Source organism: Grammomys surdaster, unplaced genomic scaffold (assembly GCF_004785775.1).
Source record: "Grammomys surdaster isolate TR1022 unplaced genomic scaffold, NIH_TR_1.0 171, whole genome shotgun sequence".
In the NCBI taxonomy this organism is placed as follows: domain Eukaryota; kingdom Metazoa; phylum Chordata; class Mammalia; order Rodentia; family Muridae; genus Grammomys; species Grammomys surdaster.
This window is the reverse complement of record NW_021604619.1, coordinates 1922168-1945909: the sequence shown is the minus strand read 5'-3', so window position 1 is coordinate 1945909 and position 23742 is coordinate 1922168. Positions and strand designations below refer to the sequence as shown.

General features: G+C 36.1%; 1 pseudogene; it reads right to left on the bottom strand.

Annotated features, from left to right (window-relative positions):
- Nucleotides 1-21702, bottom strand: part of LOC114621029 — a 61604-nt pseudogene extending 39902 nt beyond the window's left edge.
- Nucleotides 21703-23742: the final 2040 nt, after the last annotated feature.

Here is a 23742-nt window from a genome sequence, read left to right as displayed (position 1 = left end):
AAGTCCATAGATACCTTCACTCTAAGTGCCCATCCTGTTAGGGGGAGGAAAAAAAAAAGAAAACTTCCTTAGATCCATTCAAATATAAAACCACTCATTACTACATTGAATTTTATAAAATCCCATTGTTAAACACTTCCTGTCCAACTCTTGCCAAATGGGAGGATTACTGCTGAAAGACACAAGGCATTATGTGACCTCCTCCCTCTCCCTGATGAATGTCAGGGTTACACTCTGGCACACATACAGCTCTATTTTCTACAGAGGATGCAGCTTTCCAGAGATGTGAAGGATCTGAAATGAAAACACTGGCCTTCATCAGCCCACTTCCTCTATTGGAAGGGAGTCTCCCACATAGTAGCCTAAAGGAAATACTGAAATGAAGTCACCACTGTTTAGTAATGTAAGAGCGGCTTGATGATGTGACTGTCTCACAGTGGTGACTCAGGTACAGCAGTTAGAGCTAGAAGTAGTCTGTGATACTTATTACAATACCCAGGAATGAAACCCAGGGCCTTGTACATGCTACACAGTGAAATTTTAACTAATGTAATTTTAGATAAGCATCTGCATAGGTGCACAAACAGAAGGACTTTACCAAATATTAGTCTAAAAATGTATAAATGGTTGGAAGCATAATAATGACAAGAAAATAATAAAAAGGTACAAAGTTATTTAACAAAAAAAAGGATCATAATTTTCTAACAAGACAGTTGGAATTTAATAATACACTCTAGTAGCCATTTGTTTTAGTCAGCAAGCTAGTATTCTCACTGTAATATGCAGTGCCAGGGATAGTCTTAACTGTCAACATGTGAGACAAACAAATGTTTATACCTACATAAATATTACTTCTGAAGTAGTCCTTGAATATATACTATTACATATATGAGATCTGTAAAGTATAGGAGAGTCTTATTAATTCAGAAATGGCTGACATAGCAAGAGAGTACATGTTAAGCAGTAATTCCAAGTGGCTCATATGTCAGCAGATGTTCTCACTACAGAGCACCGGAGAGCCTCCAGACTTTAACAAAATTTTAAAAATATCATAAAAGAGACTAAGCTACAGAAAGCTGGCATAGTGTCCCTTTTGACTATGTGTTTCACTAATTATAAATATTTTTCTTGTCACTCATTGAGATTAGTTCTCGATCAAAAGATATGTCAAGTGAAAAGATTGTGAAAGTATTCATATACTGCCATCGTTTTAAAAGCACACTTATGAGCTATTATAGTTAATCTTGACTGTCAACCTGACAGAATTTAAAATAACCATGGAAATAAACTTCTATGCATTTCTGTAAGGGTTTTATTTTTCCTTAGAGCTAATTCTTTACCTAATTCTGTAGAAGGAAGATGGGAAGACCTCACTCTGAATGTATGTGGCAGTGTACCATGGGCTGGAGTCCCGATCTAAGCAAAAGGAAAAATGTGAGCTAAGGGAAGGTCTAGGATTCATCTCTCTCTACTTTCTGATTGCAGGCATAATATGACCAAGTACCTCATGCTCCTGACACCATAATGATGGGCCATGTACTCAAACTGTGACCCAAACTAAGGCCTTCATTTGGCCCTTGCCTAGATTTTAATCACAGCAAGGAAGAAAAATAACTAATATGGTGACTGAGTAATCAGAAAAACACTCATAGATTGCTTGCAACTCAATCTTGCCAACAGCTAAAATGTTTAAGTAATAAACAACTGGCCATTTATAGAAGACCCATATAGAATCAGGGATGCAAATAAATAGAAAATCAAAGACTAAAAAATTGTAGGGGTGTGTGTGTGTGTGTGTGTGCGTGTGTGTATTTGTTCATAAAATACCTTTGCTCCATGTGCTTCTCTTCTGATTTTCTTACATTTATCTCTGAAATAAACCTTGATTGGTTAAACTAACACTTCACTTGTTATTTTTAGGAAAAAAAAATAACAGGTCTGTTTTTACATAGTAGGTACTTAACTATGTTAGCCAAATATTTTTTCTTATGTTAAATGTATGGAGAAATGTTTGTCAAAAACCCTTAGTGGTTTTTCAGTAGAAGAGTAGATGTTTTCATTACAGAAAGGGATTCAGCACATGAAGAATCCCCACCTTTGCTAACTGCTGTGCATGGACAGAGCTTGTACTAGTTATACCAACATGAAGTTGTTTCTAGCACAAGCACTGGATATAGCCAGTATATTCAGGAGGCAAATACCACAGAGCTCACCCCAGAACAGATAGGCAAAATGAGAAGTTACTTCATAGTGACACCCAGGTCATTGGTTTTTACTTTTTCAAAGTACAGAAAAATGGTCATCTCAGAGAAATATTTAAGGAAGACTAAATGTTAAAGCTGGGATTCAGGGCTGGGGTTAGATAGACCTGTGATAAATAACACTTGTCTACCATGCCCAAGGTCCAAGTTTCAATTCTCAGAGAATTGAAGTACTAAGGAGAGAAGTTTAAATCTCATGCAATAAGTAATAGATGGAAATGCTACATATAAGCCTATACAATAAACTTCAAGACAAGGGTGCAGCAGAGAAACATCTTGGAGGAGAAAACTAAGTCTCATTCATGTTTTTTACTCAACAATATATGAAGGTGCCGTTCTGTACCAGGAAACTCAAAGTTCCTATATAATTTGGTAGATCAAGATTTGGTTTCAAAAAACTTTAGAAAACTGAATGGCTTCCCCCTAGAATTTTTAAGATGGCTTGGTGAAGAGAAGTCATGGTATAGAAAAATGACATCCCACTATGGCTAACTTTGCACAAAGGACCCCTCTTGATACAGGTCCAGTATGACCCAGAGCCAGACTCTCTGGAGAACATGGCCATTATGACTTAAATGTAGCCTGGTGCTAAAGACACCAAGGAAAGCAGGAGACAATGGCAGCATGAGAAGGGCCTTACTGAACAGAATATATAATTTCATTCAACAGTTAAAGCTCATTAACTGTGCTGGCATGAATGATTCTTTACAACTACAAAAAGAAAGGAAAACAGATAGCAGCCTATTTACAGATGCAGCAAGAGTCCAGTTGCTGTCCCTATTTTGAAGCTTTGAAGGGACACAAAACAAGCCTGCATAATAAGTTTACCCTATAATCCAGTTCTCTTTCAAAGTGTAGCTTGCCATTAAGTTTGGAGAGCTACTTTTGCACCTCCAAACTTCACAATATCTTACCTATTTCCCCACCATCTGCTTCCAGACACCCTCTTAACTGTAGCCAACCAACCAATCCAGGCCGTCTCTGAGGGCCTGCACCCACCTTGCACTCCAACATTTCTCTCCACACCTTCCTTGTATTTCATTTCCTCTACCTGTGGAGAGTATACTTCATACGCCTTCTACAGCCCTTTCAACTCAAACTGGCTTGTCTTTACCATGTGAGCCCAAGTAATTTATACTCTTAGACCCTCTCCCACTTGCTTAGAAGCTCTGTGTAACCCAATCCAACATGCCTGAATTTCCTTATTTGTAAAGATAAGACGCCACTTATTTCACAATGCAATTGTGTCACAGTTCAGCTGTGACGGATACAATAGAGCACCCTGAAAAGTGCCTGTCACATGACATCTACAATTTTATCAATGCCACCAATATTTAAGGTACCAAGCAGCAACATATTTTTTGTCATAATCATTTAAATGGCACCACAGGGAAAATTGTTAAAAGGCAAGTAGTGGCACCCAGGGGAAGGAAAGGTGTACATAAGCACCGTTCCTTGCCTTTCTCTCCTTCCCTTTCTGTCCACTCTCCTGCCCAAACAACCAGAAGAATGTGTCCACATTTGGTCCAGTCAATGCCCATTTAAGGCTCACAAACGTGGTCCTCATCCTTTCGGTACAACTTCCTCAAGGATGCTCTCCTGCCTAAGTTAAATCACATGGTGTGACCAATTCTTGGTTTCTATTCCCCTTCATTATCTACAACTCTCCTTTGTTCCTTAACAGCCCAATCTGAGTAAAGGAATGTGACACAAACTATTCTAGCCTGGCTTATTTACATATTATATTGGGGTTGGAAAAAAGCCCTGCTTAGTGGTGACATTTTATTATTTGTTTCTCCTCTTCTTGTCATGGACTTCTTGTGGGACTTTTCCTGGGAAGACTGACTGGTCTCAGGTCAGATACAGGCAATGCTGGTGACTGATCCACCTAACAGTGTATCTCTCCACCTATAAGTACCACAAGAAACAAAGACTATTTTTCTGTATATCCTCACTAGCCTTCCTATAAGTGAGGCATTTATTAAAGCAAGCTGATAATCATTAATCTGTTTTTAAAAATCACATTCTGAAAGAAATGAATTCTATGTATGAGGTCTTACCATTAAACTAAACTCAAAACCCAAAGTATGTTTCATAGAAACAAATTCTAATCTAATGTCAATTAGTATTCTTTAAAGTGGCCACTATTTTCTACAAGGATTACCTGGCTGCTGCTTAACCTCTCCGGGACTGTCTTACTCACTATATCCTGGAATACTTTCTAGTTTTTTGTTGATACAACTTCTGATCACTTACTTGCTGTCCTCTGTGCATGTCACATGGTAAAACTTGAGATTCCTATGGCAGGACAAAGGAAGTTACAGCATGAACTAAAGGGAATGAAGGAATCCTTCCCTATGGAAATACCATTTGCAATCAAAAAACAAAGTATGAGTGTGCATGCATGTGTATGTGTGCATGTATGCAAAGACATTAAGTGTTTGCATGTAGGCGTGGGTGGAAAGAACATTCATCTGTGTACAGGAAGGAACTGAGGCAAGAGGAAGAACACAATGAACTAGAATAATGGGGCTGGGGCTTGAGAAGCTGAGGACAGCAGAAGACGGGCACAGGACAGATCAGGAAGACTTCTTCAGAAGTGGCTCTCAAAACAAGACAACATAGTGTTTATGCACCTTGGTCCTGAACTGACATCTACAGCTAACATATAATCAATCATCTTACATTAAAAGCCGATAAATATATACCTACTAATTGTAGGAATTATGACTATAAGTAATACTGTTTTATGACATTGGATATTCATTTATATATTCAACTGTGACATTTCTTAACTTGTTTATGTAAAGTCTGTCTTACTTACAGACTTCTCTAATAAGCATTTGTATTTTTCAAGAGTTTCACTCCTTGCCCCCGCCAAAATCAAATCCAAAATTTATATATTGTGATCAGCCTTGCAAGAATTTAAAGTGTAACAAAGTATGAAAACAATATCACAATATTTTCTGTTCTCTAGCGAGAAAGATTCTGGTATTACCCATAAATGAAAGGGAACCTGATGGGCATTCTTCATTAATCTCTCTAATCATGTCTATTAAATAGACAATAAGTTCACATTTAGTATTTATGCTGAATGAATCCCCAGTCTACTTTAATTTTCATTTTCCATAAAAAATTTCATTCTAACAAGTACTGCATCGTTAAGTTGATATAACAATTAAATCTACAGATTAGAAAGGCAGATTAAGTATCACTTGGCCACACTAACATGCTCACCACAGTCACAGTGCCTGATTTTAGTATATATTAGTGAAAGATTCCCTGTGATGAATAATCACCAAGGAAGTCTATTAAAGAAAATTTAATTGATCAGCTCCCATTTGCAAGACTAGCAGTTGGTGCATTGAAAGTCATCAGTCTCAAAGGCAATCAATCACCTTTATCCAATGAACCATTCAGTTAGCTCCACCTTTAGTGGACTTACAAAAACAAACAAACAAAAAATACCAACAAAAAACTCTTATTTACTCAATTTCTGGCATTAAGAGGATTAAAAACAAATAAGAAAAATAATAATCATAAAAGCCTCAATCTCAAATGGCTGGGTCCTTTATTTGCTTAGTCATGCATATAAACAACTATAATATAAACTAACTAGACTAGCTTCCCAACTCTTGAGAATATCCAGTACTTTATTCTGTACTTTATTCTTTGAGGGCCACATAAAGAAAATGTTCAGTTCCTTTAGCAAGTCTCTTAAGATAGTTCACTATTAATTATCTTTAAAATTTCATTAAATCACTTCAAAAGTTAAAAGAAATAATGTCCTATTAACTTTCCCAATAGAAAAAAACAACTGGCAACTTCAAAGTAGTAGTAATAAACCATCAAAACCTGGTGATACTTAGAAAAGACTTATTTCTTGATGGTAACATTTAGGTAATATTTTAGCAAAAGAAAACAACACAATCTAATACCAATTCAGGGAGAGACAGCATTCACAGGCTTGGATAAGAAATCAGTTCGCTGCTCATCACAACCCTCACAGCTTGCAGGTTTTTCTCAGGGAGCAAAGGACTTACACATGTATGCTATTTATGGAGACTATAATCTTAAGTGCAGGTTCAAGCTAGAGTTCTAGGGTCAGAAAAAATATAGGTATCATTTAAATCAATCACCAATGTCACTTTCAGATTTTATATACCTCCTTTAGAAATCTCCCTTCAAAGGATGTCATAATTTCTATTTTAAACAATTACAAATAAAAAACTATATTTACAGTACTTAAAGTTATCTGGGTATGTTGTTCACTTTGAAAACATTACTGGGTTTGAAGAAATGAACACTTGAGTTCATTTCTCTAGCACCAAAGATGTCTGTTTTATTCTCAGTAACTGACCTGCTGCAGGCCACTTGAAGACTTTGGGCATGTACTTAATTTAAGAACCCTTACTCAGTTTAAGAACCCTTGCCCAGCAAGCACAAGGCCCAACACGAAAGGAAAAGGGGAGGAGGAAAAGGAACACTGTTTTATGTTGTAGTTCATATAAGATGTTTTACTCTGCAGATATGTATGTGATTTTTTAGATTATTATTAAAGGAAATACATATAAAAATAATGAGCAATAGATGATTTATATAAAATGATACTTAATCTTAAGTATACAATACTTTGACAATATAATTTTATAAAGTAATACTGCTGTTTCAGACTGAGGTTTATTTTTATAAAATGAAGATAAAAAAAAATCCAGATCTTATTTCAACTATAAACAGTACATTGTTGATATTCTAAAACAGTATTTTAGATTATTACTGTAGAAATGAGGAGTACAAAACATAACAGGTATTAATTTAAAAACCAACCAAAACAGCTAATGGAGGTTTACATCTAAGAAGGAAGCCAATTTTACAGGTTAAAAAATTCCAGTAGGTATGTGAAGGAAATAACCAAACAGTAGTAGACAGTGGAAAATTTAGAAGTCAATGAAGCAAGGGAAGAAGTGTGAGACAACACAGAGGCAAACATAAAGAAAGTGAAGGTCAAATAATTTCTTCAAACCTATAGTCAATTCCCTGGCTGGATTATTTACACTAAATGTTTTCAGTTCACCTATTAAAACAGTGTTGCTCAGTTACAGACCCTGGGGCTTCTCTATCCAGCCCTCTGTGTTCCAGGTTAGTCAACTAACTCCTCATGCCTGGCATGACTAATTGAGCTTTCTCACTTGATGTCTTTATGTATGAGGAAAACTCACTCCTATCCACCTATCTCTCCAGTCATCAGCATGGCCAGCGCTTATGGAATAGAATATTCTTTCAGTATGAACTCCTATTAGTAAGACTAATGATATTAACTGGGAGAACAGAAACTGTAGTTTCTACAGTAATGAAACCACTGTTTCAAAATGTGTGTTTTACAAGATAAAGACGCTGTCTACTTTCTTTTTCAGGTGTCTCATTCCCATAATTAAACTAAACGACATTAAGCCATAAGAAAAATACAGACTAACAAAAAAGGCAAATTAGAAACGAAGTCCTTCAGGAATTTGTGCTGGGCTTCCCATTCTGAAATTGTCTTCATAAAGAATGGAATTTGGTGTACTATTTTAAAGACAGATGAGTTTCTTTATCAGTTTAGTTAAAAGGAAACTCTCAACCAAGACTTTTTATAGTATTTCTGATCAAGCAAAACAAAGCAAATATACTTTTCAAGTTACCTGAGGCAATGTTAATGTTTTAGATACTTTATTAAGATAAAAATCATTACTTTATTACAGACTAAACCAAGAAGGGGGTAGGTGGTTTAATTCAAGCTCTATGAAACATGAATTAATTCTCAACTTTGGATTTTACTTTTTCTCTTTTCAAATAATTTAGCTACATTAACAGAATTTTTTTTTTTTGTGAATTGACTTAAAAGAATACCTACTCTGAGATTTGATAGAGAAATAGTGGATTAAAGAACCTATTTTTTAAAATAATTTTTTGAAGCACTGTCCTATTTGTTTAAAAAAATAATACTACTATAATACATTTCTTTACTTATAAGAATACTGTTATATTTTTAAAGTACATATATTGCATATTCTATGCACAGGAAGAACAGTTCCAAGGTTTTGAAGCTGTTTAATTTATATTTTCCACCCAAGCTTTGTAGAAATAAATCAAAGAGAAAACAAGGTATTGGTTTCAGCCAACAAGATAACCGCTCCTTGAAGTTGGAGGCAGTAGGCAGCTGCAAACATCCGACTGAAAGCCCATCTGTGGCTTCACAGCTTCCAGTCGAGGATGTTTACAGTCGCTCACTGTCAACATTGATATGCCTTCTTCAGCATTCTGTCTTCCTGACCTGAGAAGTCCCCTGTAGGAGTTTCTGAAAGGTACAGGCAACATTCTGTAAACTGTAAAGCCTTGATGTCCTAGAATATAACTATAGTTTATGTAAGATATAATTTATATGCTTCAGGAACTTTTATTATTCATCGACTAAGTGTCAAACACATTTACGAAAACAACACATGTTGTTTCACCCATTACTGTTGTTGGCCATAAACAATCATGCAAGTGGTGAGGTGATTTACTAGGACTAGAACATGTGTAAGTTCTTCAAAATCCTTCTTTGAACAAATGTAACCAGGAAAATGCTTTAATTATGTACAGAGCATTCAACATTCAACACTGAGGAAACTTAAAACTCAGTAACAAGGGGAAACAGACAGACAGAAGCAAGACTTACGTGCTGCTTTTTACAGATCACCTTTGTTCTGAAATCTGCTTCCACAGAGGCTTTGTACTGTCAGCTGACGTTTCAAGGAGTAAGCACAATCAGGAGAAAAGCAGAAAAGAGCAGGTCGGCATGCATCTCTGTGGATCAGAGTTTCCCACTGGAAAAACACCGAACCTATCGTTGGCAGCAGGGGCTGGCAGCAGTGACGCACATTAACTCCACATCTGAATGTTCTGAATTCCACTCCCATTCTCTAACTAAAATAAATGAGGAAAACGGAAGGTTAAGCTCTATCAGTCACTACTTTTCCTGAAGTAATTCAAAACCTTTCTAAGTCTAGTGAAAGATTAAGCTGATACAGAAAAGTGGGTGTGCCTTTCCCTGAGATTTTAGATGAAGTTACCACAAGGTTAAGTTGCCAACGCCTTAGGGATTTTATGATAAAAAAAAAAAAATCCCCACAGAGAGCTTCATGTTTGTGGAAACTAACAAGTGTGATGAGCTCCATAAATTTATTTTTCAAAGCAAGGGGTAGTCCTATCCCATTATGGTTAAGAAAGTTAATCTTTGAGGCAGCAGGTGAAAACAAGCTGAATTATGTTGTGGCCATTTTCTTTATTAACTAAACACTTTGAACTATTAAAACTTCCTAGGGAACCACAATTTCTCAATGGGTCAAGTCACACAGGGGAACAAAGCAAACTCTATCAGTGCTGGCAAGTCTACATTCCAAACATTCTTAGCACTTGGCATTCATATACCACTGCTGCCCAGAGCTGAGTCAATCCTAAACTCAGCTACAACCACCAACCTCCTGAGCTTCTCACCAAGACACCCACTTCTTTTAAGTGGACCACAAATAGAGAGGCAATGTGATCTTTAATTAAAACATAAATACCAGAACTGGTACCCCAGAGGATATTGTACATAAGAAGCTGTTTACAAAAAGAAAGTATTTCCACTCATAAATTTTTCTCAAAGTGAAAGATCTCCTAGTTGCCTTAGAATCCGCTCACTTTTGAATAATAACCTTAAATTAAAAATGATAATTGGTAATTGCTTGGTATATACTACACAAAAATCTTCTAATAACAATCCTGTGTGGAGTAATCAAACTTTAGCAGCACTCTAGCCTTTTGCACAACACTTTATAAATAAACATGAAAAAAATCTCTAAAACACGAGAAAGACTAAGATCATAGATCAAGAGCTCAAAAACGCAGGAGTATTTAACAAGTATCAGTCTAGTACTTACAGCCTATACATACAGGGTGTTTTAGCAAGACACAAGCACAGTAAAAATTCATATGAAAACGAAAATCGATTTAGCCAAATGGATGCTGGATAACTTTGCCCCTTTAGGTGAAGTTCTATGTTAAGTAGCTATTTTAATGATTTAGTATTATCTTTTGGTTGCTGAGCAGTAATTCAATTGGAACCATAATTTTCAAAGCTAAAGGGTTGAGAAAAGATAAGATTATTTAGTTGGTTTCTTCTAAATCCATATACCTGAATTTCATTTTCCCTCATTGATTCTGGAACTCTTGTTCAAAAGATGGGAAGTTGCTAGTATGTATACCTGGGAAAAGCAATCAAAGTTTCTGCTATACCTTTTCAGTGGAGAACCACTGACCTAAAATATATGAACTAATTAAGTAAATTTCCTTATGACTAAAAATGTCTTCCCCTTATCTGGAAAATGTGAACAAGATCTGTTCTTTAAAAACATATGTTAGCAAATGGATGGAAGAATAAGATTCAGTTTTGTTCAGTACATCAGTCTCTGATCTACCTTATATAACCCTTGAATACAGAAAACAAAAACTTCTAACTTCTAAACTGTGAACACTCCATGGCTTCAGACCTGTGAGTCAAGGTCCCTGAGTTGGTCAGCCCAAAAGTGCAGCTCCGGTGTCTCTGGAAGACTGTCTATCTTCCTCATATCCTTTTTGTTTTAACTATTTGAAGGATTAACTCATTCTAGTGGAGACTTTAAGACTGATCCTAAAATTTTTTAAAACTTTTACTTAGCTAGTAATGTAAATGAAAAAGTACAAGGTGCTTTGCCTTTTCAGAAAACGATGCTTCTTCCTCCTCCTACCTTGTTCCTCCCTATCCACATAACCTCTCAACTGCATGTTTGCATGTTTATAGTGGTAAGAACGGGAGGCTCCTTGTCAGCACAGGGTCCAGTCCCCAGGTTCTGCATCCTTTTGTACTCCAGGGACTACTGGAGCCCTGTTCAGGCAGCTGTATGAACAGTACTGGCATCCCATCTCTTCAGTTTTTGGTTTTGACACACCTGTAAAGAACAAATGGTAACTGGTCTCTCTCCTACTGTAGAAAGCATGCATAGAACTCATCTGAAACAGAGAATAACTAAATGTACAAACAGAATTCTGCACTTCAAAACCAATCTGCACCTTCTCTGACTCAATTCTTATAGGCCTAGTTTTCCTCTTAGCTTTGGCTAGGCTCTGGGTTTGTGTCATCTTGATTGCATTTCCTGCTAATGATGACATCAATGAATCTTCTCATGACTTACTTTTGTTGTTGTTGGAAGTAATATAAATAAAACCTACCTGATATACCTTGCTTTGTGAAAATGAATTGAAGGTATGAAAATTACTCAGAGGAATTTCTCATGGAGTTTGTTCATGCAAACAACTGTTTAAAAACTCAAATACTACAAAGAAAACCATTATCTTGGATAGTAAAGTTTAAATTTATGAAGACTAAATCCTCTCTTGGTCTGGAAATGAACATAATTATTTTATTCAATTATCATTCTTCACTAAAATAGCAGAGAACAAATAAATAAATAATAAGTAAGTAAATAAATAAGGTAAAATGTATGTATTCATTTAAGACTTTTGTATTTTAGGTGGGTATTTATGGGGATTCTCATGTAGCCCCCTGAACTATGTAAAAGAGGTTGACCTTGATCTCTTGATACTCTTGCTTCCCCACCTACCAAATGTTGGGATTATAGGCATGTATCACCATGCTTGGCCTTGTAAACATTTAGAACCTCAGTTCAACTAAGCCTCACCTAAGTATTTACTCTGCCACTTTCTTCTTATCCCTGTCACAGCATAATGTAGCTGCTACCAAGACAGCTACACCATTGACACAATGCTGACAATGACATCAGGTTTGCAGCACTAAAGTCATATCCATGGCTCATTGTTGAGTCCTCTATTCTGGTATTTTGGACCATTTGTGGAGTATGAGAAGGTATGCATTTGAAAAATAAGAGACATTTTTTTTGTTTTGTTTTGTTTTTCGAGACAGGGTTTGTCTGTGTAGTCCTGGCTGTCCTGGAACTCACTCTGTAGACCAGGCTGGCCTCAGAAATCTGACTGCCTCTGCCTCCCAAGTGCTGGGATTAAAGGCGTGCGCCACCACTGCCTGGCAATAAGAGACAATTAACAGCTCATTAATAATTATATTTTCATTTAAAATTAACATAAAATGTTAACCAAAAAAATTAAGAGTTGAAAATCAGCCTTTATGATGAAGTAGAACTGGATGCTTTTTAGGTCAGATTTTCAGATGTTCTCAAGGGTATCAGGACCTAGGGCTTATCACTCATTTTCCACTCTCCCTGACCTCCTGTTTAGCTAGTAGTTCTCTCTTACTTTCCCCAGTATTTCTACTAAGGTGGGAGATTCCAGAAGGTCAGGGCCTCCTGGCCTCCAGATTAATAGGGGACTTTCCCACTCCATTCTATCTACTTTAGCTCCCTCCCTTTACCTCACTGTCAGCAATTCCCAGGCAACCTCCCTCAGATCACAGGCTGCTGGCTCAGCTCTTCCCTCTGGATTATTGCTCCATTAGACTCCTTCCAGAGAACAGAAAAACCCTCCTGCTTCTGCTGAAACACGACATGCTTCTAAAGAAATATCAGGGATATGTAAGTTTTATTTTAACACCCACATGGCAGAAATGAGCTCAAATGCTGAAATACTTTAAAAAAGAAACAAAACTAAAGCTTTAATTCCCATACAGTAAAAACTCAGCATGGTCAGTACTATTCCTTCAAGATAATATAGTGTTTCAGATGTGAACAATTTTATAAGAAATGTTGCCTTTTAAAATATTTATTTTAACAGGAATGGTGAAGCATGCTTGTAAATCATAGCACTCAGGAGGCAGAAGCTGAGCCTAGCCTGGGTATAGGGTGTTTCAGATCAGGCAGGGCTATACAGGGGAACTGTCTCAAAACCATTATTTGAGGTGGGGCTGCTACACACTTGTAGTTTTAATAGGATCACTTGAGGTCAGGAGTTCAAGACAAGCATGAATAAGAAAAATAAGACCTTTTTTTTTTAAAAGTCTGTTTACCAATATCACTAACTGAAAAACATTTTTGACAATATATATATATATATATATATATATATATATAGAGAGAGAGAGAGAGAGAGAGAGAGATACAGATATAGATATATAGTAAGTTGGGTTATCTGGTGTTGCTAAATAATAAAGAGTAATCTACTATTTAACCCATTTTTTAAATTTTAGAACATTTATAAAGGCATATTATTTTAGATTCTTTAATAATAATCAATTACCATAAAATACCCAGAATATCATACTTCCAAACTGATTCAATTATGACTATGCTTTCAAAGCTATGCCTTGGCAGTGTTAAACTTTAAGTATTAGGCTATCAAGTTAAAAAAAAGAAAGTCAAGACAAAAAAAAGTTTTATAACTGTTACTATGTTAAAATCTCACTTCCCTGCTTTTTTATACAGTGTACATTACTTTCAAATGAAAGTTAATATACATATTTAGAAAGAACTGACTGGTTTTAGACATAAGGGACCAGTATATTTCACATATCCCCACAAAGGCAAGACTTTGGAAAGGAGAAACTACCTTTAGTCTCTCTCTGCCTGTGGCTATGACTCTACCTCTCCATCTACTGAAGTGCCCCAAGAGGTGCTCTGCAGAAAGTGGGTGCTTGGTATATGCTGGCTGAATCTTCAAGACATCATCTTAAGATGCACCTTATTTACAATTATACAGCCTTTTTGGGAGCATACAACGCAACAAAGACAGCCAAAGTCAATAGGAAGACTCCCTCTGTCGTGTGAGAATTCCCTAAGAACAGCTGGTAATTCTTAAATAACAGAAAGACAAGGAACATAGAATTATCTGGCAGACACCTGGGAGCCCTATAGAGAAGATCTGCAACTTTGAGCCTGAGCTACTTACTTTCTCTATGAAAGGAAACAGCAATACCTGCTCTTCACAGAACTCCCCGGAGAAGTGACCATGGTATGTGTAAAAAGACAAGGGACCAATGTCCCTACTAGTTATGTTCCCATATTACCATTTTCTGATTATCAGCAGTTAGGGTATTTTAAGTAGAACAGCATATATACTGATGGAAACAAGCTATTAAAATGTTATTTGGGTTTTTAAAACCAATAGCTACCTGATTTCATTACATCACACTGGATGTCAATTTTCTCCTTAAGAGGGTTAATTAAAATCTCTACAAAATTCTTACAGCTATAAAGCATTATGAGTCTAATTCCTTAATGTTTTTTTAATTTATGAGATATAGTGGGAACTACATAAAAGGAGGTAGAAAGATTTTTAAAACTAAAGATATATAAATCATGGAAGCAGGTTTCCCTTAACTATTGATATTTTTTTCTTAACACAGAGTCACTGATTACCCTGAATTCATTCACTAAACTTTCCACACCCACATCTTTTTAAATAGAAACATTATACAACTGTTTGAAAGTATCCTTACAGACATACAAGTTAGAAACTAACTTATAAAGCTTTCTGTAGAACTTGTTTACAGTACTGTTTGGTAAGAAATATGGGATGCATGCAGGGAACAAAAGAGGAACATCTCAACAAAGCATATAAAAATCAGGACAAAAGTCTTATTCAGAATTCAACCTTTAAATCAGCTTTTACAACTTTATATCATTTCATGAGAGAGTGGGCAATTTAGCTGAAAATAGCTTGCTTAATCTGAAAATTAGACACTTTCAGGAGAGTTTTATGGCAAGTTAATATTTGACCTAAAGTGTTTTAAGTTATGTAAAGTTTAGATTTTCATGAAAATAACTATAAATCTGCAAGATAAAAAAACAACAACAAAAACACTTCTATTCAAATGACAGTTACCCAGTTAATAAGCACTCAGTGGATTTGCTAAATGTGAAATGAACCACTAGGAATGGCTGACATTTCCAGTGTGACTGGCTCAAATTTCACTTGTAAAGTTAAGAATTGAGAGTGGAGGTTAAAAGATAGCTCAGGCCAGGCAAACAGCACAAACACAGGAAGAGCGGCAATAAACATGCAGCAGTTGTGAAGCTCATGTGTCTGGGAGGAGAGTGCAAGGCAACTTGGGACCCTCTACAAGCTTCTAGGCCTAGGTTCCACGTTTGTCTAACATGGATGGAAAAGCAGGCACAGCGGCAATCTAAAGTCTAATGAGAACAGTGTCAGAGGAGGAGAAATGTTTTATGACAATAGGAAAGATTAAATACAAGGAAAAATAAAAAGAAAATCTTTCAGTCCCTTTCTGTTTCCTAGAATCCATGAATGCTTGTAAAGAATGCCAGGGCCATGTCAGGACTGGGAAAACCATTGTTATTTCTCTTTATTTCACATATGGGGATCTAAACAAACCCTGTCAGATGTCTCCCTACCTGAAGAGCAAACAATCATTTAGAAATTAATTACTTTCTCCAAATCAACAGTTTTACGATTTAGCTCAACATTTTATTATTTAAAATGACTAGTTTTTCATACATACGAATAAGCAATCTACCTATTATACACATAAAAAGTGAAGAAGTGTAAAATTAGTTACCAGAAAGTTTAAAATACGACTGGCAATATGCCTTTTTTGAGATGATCACAATTTCAATTACTCTGTCCTATTACAATCATAAATCAGGAAGAAATACTTTGAGACTCATGATTTCAATAAGGATCTTTATAAGTAACCAAAATGGAATTTAAAAATAAGACTAAAATCCCTCCAAATTCTTTCTAACCTTAATGTTATATTCTGTGACATGAAAGCGCTGCACTTTTATTTAGATGATGATTAAGAAAACTATAAAAAAAAACCCTACTTTAACACTTAAGTTTTAAAAAGTGCTCAACTGTAACTTAACACTCTCTAAAGAAAAACTTGCATGTTGGTCAGCATTCTAAGCATCAAGTCTTAATTTCCTTGTTTTCTTTCTACTAAAGCTATTCTTAAAGTTGCCTCTGGAGTTTTCTAGACTCAGAAGTATTAGGGCACTAGCAGGTTTTTAACTAGTAAGATAAACATAGCAAGGGAGTATCTGCAGTCCTTCTAACAGTATTGTTTGTATTATAAGCCCTATCCACAATGGCTACCCCCAAAAATATCCAGTATAAACAAACATTACTGAGATACCAGTGGCATCTTAAAGCAGCACACCCAAGTCTCAAAATGCAAAAGGAAGAAAATTTCCACTCCCACGAGTCTCAACTCCCTGGCTCAGCATGTCAGGCAAAAGACAGTGACATTGCCTGTTACTGTGAATGTGGGGAGGAGGTGTGGGTGAGAAGCAAATCAGCAATCCTCCTCTCAGTTTCCATCAGCCTCCCAACCCAATTTATCTCTTCATTTCCACAATGTTTCTTTTCTCCTTATTTTCTACATTTAACCACTCTCATCTTTTCTCCTGAATTCAAACAGAAAAGACTAATTCTGTTTGCCCTTTAATTCTGTTACTTACTATCAATTTCATAGTTACATACAATTGTGAAACACTACTGAACACTATTTTCAAAGAAGGGCAAGGGGAGGATGAACTGGCCTGAGATTAAATCTGGGAGAAAAAAAAATTCTCTTATTATTTACAAAGCTCAGGCTTCCAACTGAGGGAGGAGGAAAACCCTCCTGGGGCAAAACTGCCTGAGTCAGCTGAAAAAAAAAAAAAAAAAACCAGGAGGAGGAAGCCGTGAGGGCTCCCCACACTAGGGCAGGAGCCTCCTCTACCTGGCAGGCTGGTGAAACCTGAGCGCCCAGAAAGGAAGCATGCTGCTCTTTATACTGGGCCCAATTGAGTCCCATATTTTCCTAATAAACACATCCGTATTTCTTCAGATCCTCCCCCACAGCTATCTGTTGCTACTTAATACCAAGACTGTTACCTACTTTGCTTACATTCTGTCTACCCAACTAAAGCCACTACCATAAATACTTGTATCATAACCTACTCATTTGTAAAATGAATAATGTAAGTAAACTGACACTTATGAAGTGTTCAGGCCAAAATTTAGTGTGTGAAAACTCATAAATTTTCTAAATAAATGATCTGTGACCATCTCCAGATCTGAACGACAGAACATTTCTTATAACAAAAAAAATTAAAAAAATAAAAGAATAGCAAGTATTAATTTTTGTTAATGTATTATCCACTCAATAGACTTACTAAACTAAAAAAAAGTTTTCTGTGGAAATCAGTCTTTATATTAAAATTATGCTTAGTTATATCTGATTTTAGAATACTAGCTATTAGTGAAGAGATACACTGAATTCACAGTACACAAATTTGAGATGTCACCCTTGGTCTGAGCATCATGCACATGATCACCATTGCACTGATTTGCATTCTTTAGGTTTTACTGAAATATTATTATGTCTCACTGTACATTCTCTATGCCCACAGAAGGACAGTCTGAAGTTAAATGTCTAAGAGAAAAGGACCTTTCATTTACAGGCAGGTCTACCAAAAAGTAAAGAACAGCTCTAATGGAGGACAGGGAAAAGCAGAACAGATGAGACAATATAGAGAACTGATCAGAAATACCAAACTGTATGAAGAAGTAAATGATATCTCAAATTTTACAATAGGATGCATTGTAAACATGAAGGTATGTATATCCAAAGTCTAAAATTATCTCATGAAAGTAAACATTCCAGTTTAAACTTCAGCTTAAACTTTTCTACTTAATAGCTGTTTTAAGGTAAAAGCATTCAAAAATATGTACGGCACCTCAAAAGATAAATCACTAAAAAAAGTAAGAACATGTTATTTTTTCAATCATAATTTAGAAAAACCATTTCCATAAATATCAAAAATATTAATTTAGGAGATGAAGAGATAGTGATGATATTACAGAGGACCCAGGTTCTAGTCCTATCACTTACAAGTAGACTCACACTGTCTGTAACTCTAGTCTCAGGGTATCTGACACCTTTTTCCAATCTCCATGGGCACCAGGCACACATATGATGCAGATAAATATTCAGGCAGAATGTCCATACACATAAAATTAAAAATTGAAAAAAAAAACAATATTTTTGAGGATGGAGGGTTATGATTTCAAGGCCAGTCTAAGCTATGTAAGAACTGTTACCATTTTACCATGGAGAATATTAAGTAAACTAACCAAAAGAAAAAAAAAAACCTCACCAACTTAGAAGTCAACTGAGCTAACTATATCAAAAATACTTCTAAAGACCATTTTCATAAATTTATCCCATAAATCTTAAAAAATATTTCATCAGATATTCTCTAGACAAAGCAATAAAATGTTAGCATTTTAAAAAGAAATAAATTGGAGTTTATTTTTATAGTGTGTTTATAATAAAATTATACTGACAGTAAGTCAAGAAATACACTTTACTATGAAAATAGTTCTTTTGAATTCTTATTCTGTAAAAAAACATTTGCATTGATAGTTTCAATCTACAACAATAGAATTGAAGGGTTCTTAAAAGTTTGTTGAAAACTACACAATTTTAGGTGTTAAACTTGTTTAAATTTTAACATTGTGCCTTGAAGAGTTCTGGTTCTTGCATGAATAAAGTACTCTTCATTTAGCCAAGCAATTTTCATTACTTATGTATGAAAAAGCAATACCCCATACAACTAATGACAGGAAAAGACTTAAATTCAAACCTCTATCATTACCTAGCCTGAAGCAAAGTTTTAAAAACAAAACAAAACACAGGCATAACTCACATTTTCTGAGAGAAGGAAACTTTCTCTAAATAAGCAGCAATTATGCCAGAGACTTTATAAGCTAAGCACGACTGAACGTAAAAACTCCAAAGCAGTCAACCATAGCTTTAGCACTTTGAGTATGATTAACAGAATGAACCTTCAAAGGTCAATTAAATGTCAACACACTTTAAAGAGATATCCCTAAAGTCTGGTCAATGTATAACAGCATCTTATAATTTCAGGGCATCCTTTAACTTAGCTGTAATGAGCATGTGTAATACACACACACACAGATGCACTCAGTTTTATAATACTCACCATCCAGATTAGTGGATAGTCACCCTATGTCTAGCCTAGAGTTTTCCATCTATGACTTTTAGTTAGTTATACAATGATTCAAGAAAGTGCACACAGCCAGTTATTACACAGCATTAATCAATAAAAACGAAATGTAAAATATCATTGGTATTTACATACAACATTTTAGTTTCTGTGGAGTGTGTGTGTGTGTGTAAAAGTATACCAAGCTCCATGTCACATGCCTCAGAATTCCAGCACTTGGAAAGCTGAGCTCAAGAATTATAAATACAGGGACAGCATAGACTACACAGTAATTTCCATTCCAGACTGGGCTAATGCAACACCTTGTCTCAATACATAAAATAAGCAAATAAATAATTTCATTTAATATTAAGCAGACACAGACTTTACCTTGTCACTACTCCCTGAACAACACAATACAGCAACTACTTACATGGTTATCACATTATATTAGATATAAGTCATCCAGAGATTGCTTTAGACAATATAAAATATGTGGAGTTTATGTTCATATACTAAACTACTTTCCATAAAGGCTTTACACTCAACAGATTTTAGTATCTACAGAGGTGTAGGTCCTGGAACAAATACTCCCTCTTTTTTTTTTTCTTCTTACCATCTATCAACAGGCACTTAATTTGTCCCCCTGCTATTTTTTTCTTTTTGATATTCCATATACCAGAAAATATATATGGAATTTTAAAGTGAACATTTTTATATTTATAAATCTCTTCGGATAGTACAGGTCCTAAGGCATTCAATTCTTATAAAAACCATTTGTATCCAGGTATACTCAATCCCTCCGAATGGAAAGTTGCTTACTGTGAGATCATCTCCATTCAAGGAGGAGTAAAGCAGAGCAAACTGACTTGGCTCACACAAATCCCTGGTAAGTCTTAAAGCTCACTTGATTTAGTGCTTCCTTCATTCAAATGCACCATATATTTTCATAATGTTTTCATTAAGACTTTATAACTAGGTTATAATTGGCCAAGTGGTTGGAGCTACTATATGAATTCAAGTGGGGTGAGAGTTTTAAAGAGGTTAGAAATCTGGGAACTATCTATATAGGACTAGAAAATGGTTAGATTTTGTGTGGTTTTAGGAATCTGGGAACTATCTACGTAGGTCTGGAAAATGGCTAAAATTTGTGTGGTTCAACAGAAGACATCGCACCCATGAGCTAAGCCACAATGGTTGGCTTTCCCTAAACCTATGAAAAGAGAGTTTTTAGAGCAGGAAGGGACTCGTTTTATTGACAAGCAAAGAGAAGAGAGATAAAGAGAAAGGATCTAACGTGCTTCATTGGAATCAGTTCACTTATGCTGATGGCACTTTCAATGAGTTGTTATAAGGAGCAAATGAACTGATGCTAGAGAAAGTACTCTGACATAGCTAAATACTAAGCACAGGTAGTGTTATAAGTTCCTGGGCAGGAACCTCTTTGGCCAGTACTCCTGTTCTTTACTGGTAAATGCCTGTATGAGAAAGCAAATCTGAAGCTGAATTCTGTATCCCTCTAGTATCATGGGCAGACACCTATTCCCTTCAATAATTCTAAGAGCTAGACCCTAGCCACCTCCCCATAAGAGGAAAAACAGCTGCGACCCTTAACCCCAGAAAGTTCAGAATCAGTAATACTAAAATATACAGCCAGGATTCAAAGACTAAGGCAGACCACGTAATCAGTGCTTCGCAAAGGGATTCAAGAAAGCATATAATTAAGTGCTAAAATACGATGGTACAAAAGGGGATAAGGGTAGAGAAAGCACCTGAGCCAGAAAGCTACCATAAAACCCAAGGTATCAGATGGCACTACTGCTTCCATCTTCCTCCTAACCTCTTGCCTGCCCCCTGCTCAACAAGTCCTACTTCCTAAGGTGACCGTCCATGTACTCAGCTCTACTGAACTCATCCCGTGTACGCTTCCTCTTTTCCTTCTTCAATGACTCTCCAGAGCTAAAAAGGAAAATCAAGAGTTACAGTTAAAATGTATATCTACTGAATATATACAATGTGCTCATTTATTTGCACATGGCATTTTAATGTATAATCTTCAATAATTTTCAAAACAACGCCTGTGAGACAGGCAGTACTATACCCATCTTTGTAGTAAAGCAGCTAAGGCACAGGAGGTCAGGCAGAGGTGGATCTGACTCCACCTGCCAGTAAGTGTCATGACTGGAATCAGGTCTGGTAGACTATTCTGCCTATTCTTTCAACTTCTCTTTCACATTCTTTCTAATTTTTTTTCCAATAAACACAAAATCTTCACAAGTTGGGGGACATTTGCATACAGAGCTTACAGAAGCCCTTACAGAAATTTGTCAACAAATATTTGTGACAATAGAAGGCAGGGCACATGGATGTAGCCACACGCTTGCATTTTTACCAAAATCTTCTAACATGAGTGTGAAAAGGTTAAATGGAAGCTCTCTGTCCAACATCCTCATCTTGTCTCTCAGGCTGCCACCCAGAGGCCATTCTCAACTGCTAAGCTGAAATTCACCTAACATGGCAGTAAGTACTAGGCTACTCCCACAAACAGGACCAAAAGGAAGCATGAGAACTCTAGTTATACTGTAACGGACCTTAACTTGGTTGACCTGCAAAGACAGTAGATGAGAGATGAGACCATGTCTGGTGTCATAGGAGAAATGATTAAGCACTGAGCATCTGGGAAACTATCTTAAAAGAAAATACTAAGTCTTACAATTTTATGTGACCAACTCTCAAACTGAAAGGAATTTCTGAGAACAGGTTCAAGTTTCATCCACAAACAATCTAATTCTCTTAAAGTATGGAGATAGTCAACAGTATGAAGTTTTACAAGTTCTACAAGGACACCTTGGTACCTGTTTATAAAGAGCACACCCTGAGATATACTGTTCCCAACTCTGACATGGCTGAACAACTAGGAAACCTGACTAAAGAACACAAATTCTACAGTAAGTGTTCCAGCTTCCAATGCTAAGGCCTTAGTATTGTCTTGATGTTGCAAAGCAGGCCTCACTGTAGTCCACACTGGATCTTTCCCACACCCAGTGCTTGTCTAGGGCAAAGATCTTGGCAAGATGCTATTTTTGTTGTTCAATTTACATTTGGTATAAGATTTGAGATAATTTTTTCTCACTGAGGATTTACTTGATTTTAAAAATATTCCTTCTTACAAATAAATCGAAAGCTTTCATGTTATTTTCTAAATGAGTTTAAAAATGAGGCAGCACTCAAGTGAAATATTATAGTTATGATTACAACATTTAATTAGACATCCAATCAATGCAAACAGCTACTGATTATTTAAGAAACACACCTCTTCAATGGCTCATGTTCAAATAAAACTAGGTCATGAAGTGTATTATGTTAATTCAACATTGTTATCATTCTCCTAGAAACACTGCCAGTTGTCTTTGTCTCTAAATATGCATTCCTATTTTAAGCCATAAACTTTCAGGCTAGATACAAGAATTAAACTTACTTTTCCTGTAAATTCTTTCTTTGCTATCTCCCTTCCTTCCAGAAAAGCAAGGCAATAATTCTCTTTAAGAATGGGTAAAGTGGACTTTTAATTATTTTTATCTAGGCACTGGGTATTTTAGTGAGCAAATATTTGCTGAATATCTAACTTACAAGCTTGGATTGTTTATAAGCTTCTAAGCGCCATGGCTGAGGAGAAAATGGCCAGTGGAGCACCTGCTATGTAAGAGGCACTCTCAGAAAGTGAGAGGACTGTGGTAGTTGAACGTCTTTATACACTGCTGACAAAGTATATATGCAGTATTTACATGAGTTCTGTTCGAGCAAGGTTTGGTTTTATTTTGATGGGAAAATGTAAATTATCAAGATAACCAAAAAGTTGAAGATTTTATTATTTTGCATATCAATCTCAAATGACAATAGTTCATTGACAGTGTCAGAGAAAACTTTGTAATTATTCTTTGAAATTATACACAGCAGTAACACATCTCAACAAAGATGATTATGTAAGTGAGCTGACTTGGCGTCAGTGATACGAACACAGTGGCTATTTTCAATCCTTCATTAAAATTAGATCAAGATGTACTAGCATTGCTACTGTGCCCGCCCGCAAGGGAGACTTACATTACTTTTAAGATTTACTTGGATTACAAAGTTTTCTTCTCCTTCTCTGTCACCAGAAGCCCACCTCTCCTCACCTCCCAAAACTACTCACCCTTCAAAAAAACTTTTCAGTAGAGACCAGTGATACAGAAACCAACGCCATAAACACAAACGCTTTACGCTCTCCTTTGCATAATAAATACTTCATGCTTCTCCAAAACTGCCTGGAGAAGGGCTTGCTGGGGGCCACCTGCCACTTCACCCTCAGGATTGGTCCCGTCGCAGCCCCAGGACTTCAAGGACTTCAAACAACGTAGCAAGGCAGACCAGTCTTAAGAATTGCAAATAAAGTAATGGATACCTTATTTTGCACTCTAGATCACGTCTAAGGATCGGTGTCTTTAAGGCACCCG